Here is a 4,894-nt window from a genome sequence, read left to right on the forward strand (position 1 = left end):
AGGAAGATACCTTTCTACTGTACAGTTAAGCAGTGTTTATTCCCGGTTTGTTTACAGTTAGAAGATGGCAGTGTGTCATGTGACCTTGTTATTAGTACACGCTGTGACTCTATAAATCACGACATGTAAATAGGAACATGTTGGTGTTATTTTGTCACTTATTGGGAGCAGTAGGATTAGATGAGAAGGGTATGTATGGACTAGTCTAACTCTGGGGGTTACAGTGAATAAGATAAAGTCCCAATAAGAGATGAGAAGGGTATGTATGGACTAGTCTAACTCTGGGGGTTACAGTGAATAAGATAAAGTCCCAATAAGAGATGAGAAGGGTCTGTATGGACTAGTCTAACTCTGGGGGTTACAGTGAATAAGATAAAGTCCCAATAAGAGATGAGAAGGGTATGTATGGACTAGTCTAACTCTGGGGGTTACGGTGAATAAGATAAAGTCCCAATAAGTCGGTGTGTTCCTTTAAGGGAAGTATTATTATTTAGAGAAGCGTTACATAAGCAAGATCAATCTGAAGAAAATTGGAATAAATTAGTTATAGCCAGAGCAAATTTCAACTCAGACCACTCAAACTATATTAAACAAAAATTTATGTATTTGAAACAAAAAAATGCATGAATTTGGGAATAGACCAGGGAAACTATTGGCACATTATTTGAAAAAGGAACAAGCTACGAGAACTATAATGGCTATTAAAACTGAAAATGAAGTAACATATGAGCCATTAGAAATTAATAAACATTTTTTTATTTTTATAGTGATTTATATAAATCAGAAAATATTTCAATCCCTGAGGCAACAACGTTTTTAGAGCGTTTGGATCTACCTCAGGTTAGAGTCTCAGATCAACAAACCATTAATAAAACTGTGTCTGAGGAAGGTGTTTCTGTGATTAAATCATTACCAGCAAATCAATCTCCAGGCCCGGATGGTTTCTGGTGAATTTTAGAAAACCTTCTGGCCACAACTTAAATTAGTTTTTATGTTAATGGTTAACAACTTCTCTAGCCATAACATTCTTCCTGTTTCTATGAAAACAGACAGAATCTCTGTCATACTGAAAGAAATATTATAAAGAAATATATATTGAAAGTTCCCAGAATTATTTTTCTTCTTTGAGAACAAATTGGGAATTAAGAGCTTAAAAGAAGTTTAGTGAAAAAGAATGGCTAACTCTGTGTAAAGAATGGCACACACACACACACACACACACACAGACACACACACACACACACACACACACACACACACACACACACACACACAGACACACAACACACACACACACACACACACACACACAAAACCCAAAACTAAATGGAGACGTTGAGTTCAATGACCTGAAACAGAATCCGGTAAAAGTGAGAATGTTTTATTTGCCAAAAGGCTGAAATGACTCAGCGGTTTCTCTTCAGTGTGTGATTAAGGCTTCAGACAGCAATCGCTGATATGTTTAAGACATTTTAATAAATGAACAGTTAGTTTGGTCCTTTAAAGACGGCGCCACTCAGGACAGTCTCTGATTGGTTCAGGAGCGTCTCTGTCTCCGCCCCATCGTCACTTTTTACCACTTCCTCCAAATATCAGCTGCAGTTCGTACAGGAAATAAATATCTTTTAGTACAAAAGTTAATGTTTCTAGAAAGATTTAAAGGTTCTGCTGCGTCCAGAGGAGCTTGTGATTGGTCGGCCGGTCAGCTGGGTCAAAGGTCAAAGGTCAAAGGTCACACGGAGCCGACTGGATCCTTCAGTCCTCTCATGTAGATCCCGGGCCGGCTGGGTTTCAATCCTTGAGGTTGTCCAAAGACAAAAACATCCTACGGTAAAAAAAGTCTAAAGTTCAAAAGGGACAAGCATTATAAAAAGCGCCAAAAAATGCCAAAGAAGCACCGAAACACGGGCAAAAAGGGTTAAAAATAAGGGTTACAAAATAACAGAAGCACCCAAAAAGGGTGACAAAATAACACAGAAAAGGGTTACACCCAAAAGGGTTACAAAATAACGCAGAAAAAGGGTGACAGAAGCACCCAAAAAGGGTTACAAAATAACGCAGAAAAAGGGTGACAGAAGCACCCAAAAAGGGTTACAAAATAACACAGAAAAAAGTTTTAAAAAGCGCCAGAAAAAGTGTCAAAGTGTTAAAAGGTAATAAAACAGCATCGAAAGCTTTAAAGGAAAAGGAGTTTGTGTGGAGGTTGGTGTGGTCACTGAAGACAGACAGAAAGACAGAAAGACAGAGACACAGAAAGACATGAAAGACAGAAAGACAGAAAGACACAGACAGAAAGACAGAAAGACAGAAAGACATGAAAGACAGAGACACAGAAAGACAGAAAGACAGAAAGACATGAAAGACATGAAAGACAGAAAGACAGAAAGACAGAAAGACATGAAAGACAGAAAGACAGAAAGACATGAAAGACAGAAAGACACGAAAGACAGAGACACATGAAGACATGAAGACATGAAAGACAGAAAGACAGAAAGACAGAAAGACACAAAGACAGAAAGACATGAAGACATGAAAGACAGAGACACATGAAGACATGAAAGACAGAAAGACAGAGACACAGAAAGACATGAAAGACATGAAAGACAGAAAGACAGAAAGACAGAGACACATGAAGACATGAAAGACAGAGACACAGAAAGACAGAAAGACAGAGACACATGAAGACATGAAAGACACAAAGACAGAAAGACACAAAGACATGAAGACATGAAAGACAGAAAGACAGAGACACATGAAGACATGAAAGACAGAAAGACAGAGACACATGAAGAGCGATTGTGCAGATTGTAAAGACAGGAGACCCAAACAGGGCTCCTGTCCACACAGACAGAGTCTCTGAACTCGACTTGTTCTAAAGGAAACACAAAGTCAATAAAGGTGGCGCTGGGTCCATGTTAGGCCCCGCCTCTCTCCGCCTCCAGGGGGAGATGACAAGGCACTAGCGGGTCCTGTGATTGGTCCAATCACAGCGAGCGTCAGATGTGATGTCACGGCGGCTGTGTTCAGGGTCAGAGGAAACGTCCGTTATCACATCGCTGCATCTGGGACATCAAAGACAAAGACTTGTTAGAATCATTATTAAACTCTTGGTGATATATCTAACAAGTGTCCAAAGCATAAAAAACATTAAAAAACATTAAAAATGTTTAAAAAGAAAGTTATAAAAGAACGAGTCACCTGACGGAGTCTTCAGGCCTCGCTGGCGCTGCTGTTCCTGTTGATCTCTCGGATTCCCTGAAGGATCCTCTTAATGTGACCTACTTTAGTTACACCCAGATCCTACACACACACACACACACACACACACACACACACACACACACACACACACACACACACACACACACACACACACACACACACACACACACACACACAGACACACACACACAGACACACACACACACACACACACACACACACACACACACACACACACACACACACACACACACACACACACACACACACACACACACACACACACACACACACACACACACACACACACACACACACACACACACACACACACACACACACACACACACACACACACACACACACACACACACACACACACACACACACACACACACACACACACACACACACACACACACACACACACACACACACACACACACACACACACACACACACACACACACACACACACACACACACACACACACACACACACACACACACACACACACACACACACACACACACACACACACACACACACACACACACACACACACACACACACACACACACACACACACACACACACACACACACACACACACACACACACACACACAGACACACACACACACACACACACACACACACACACACACACACACACACACACACACACACACACAGACACACACACACACACACACACACACACACACACACACACACACACACACACACACACACACACACACACACACACACACACACACACACACACACACACACACACACACACACACACACACACACACACACACACACACACACACACACACACACACACACACACACACACACACACACACACACACACACACACACACACACACACACACACACACACACACACACACACACACACACAGAGACACACACACACACACACACACACACACACTGTAATTGTCGGGTCTTTGTAAATTTTAGAGTGTGGTCTAGACTCTATCTGTAAAGTATCTCGAGATAACTCTGTTATGATTTGATACTATAAATAAAATGACAATGAATTTTATTTAAAGTGACTTCCAATAAGCTGAATTAGCAGTTAGCTGTTAGCAATTAGCGTTAGCAGTTAGAGTTAGCTGTTAGCATTAGCAGTTAGCAGATAGAGTTAGCAGTTAGCGGTTAGCGGTTAGCGTGGTACCTTCAGGTCCCTCCTCTCCAGGTGGATGAGTTCGGCTCCGCGGACGTCGTGTCCGATGAAGATGTCTTTATACTCAGAGAGACACAGGAAGTCCAGCCACGCCCCCACCTCCTCTGTCCCCCACTGGTGAACTGAGAGACAGACAGGTACAGGGTCAGACAGACAGGTAGAGGGTCAGACAGACAGGTAGAGTATACTCAGAGAGACACAGGAAGTCCAGCCACGCCCCACCTCCTCTGTCCCCCACTGGTGAACTGAGAGACAGACAGGTACAGGGTCAGACAGACAGGTAGAGGGTCAGACAGACAGGTAGAGTATACTCAGAGAGACACAGGAAGTCCAGCCACGCCCCCACCTCCTCTGTCCCCCACTGGTGAACTGAGAGACAGACAGGTACAGGGTCAGACAGACAGGTACAGGGTCAGACAGACAGGTAGAGTATACTCAGAGAGACAC

General features: G+C 42.7%; 1 long non-coding RNA gene across 1 annotated transcript; it reads right to left on the reverse strand.

Moving 5' to 3' along the window:
* Positions 1–2,717: 2,717 nt before the first annotated feature.
* LOC114553313 (uncharacterized) lies at positions 2,718–4,597 on the reverse strand. The gene is made up of 3 exons (XR_003692288.1): positions 4,439–4,597; positions 3,199–3,300; positions 2,718–3,062 (listed from the first exon to the last, which is right to left on the reverse strand). It is a non-coding gene; the product is annotated as an uncharacterized LOC114553313 (long non-coding RNA).
* Between the last annotated feature and the right edge of the window lie 297 nt (positions 4,598–4,894).

The sequence above is a fragment of the Perca flavescens genome, chromosome 3 (assembly GCF_004354835.1).
Source record: "Perca flavescens isolate YP-PL-M2 chromosome 3, PFLA_1.0, whole genome shotgun sequence".
NCBI lineage: Eukaryota > Metazoa > Chordata > Actinopteri > Perciformes > Percidae > Perca > Perca flavescens.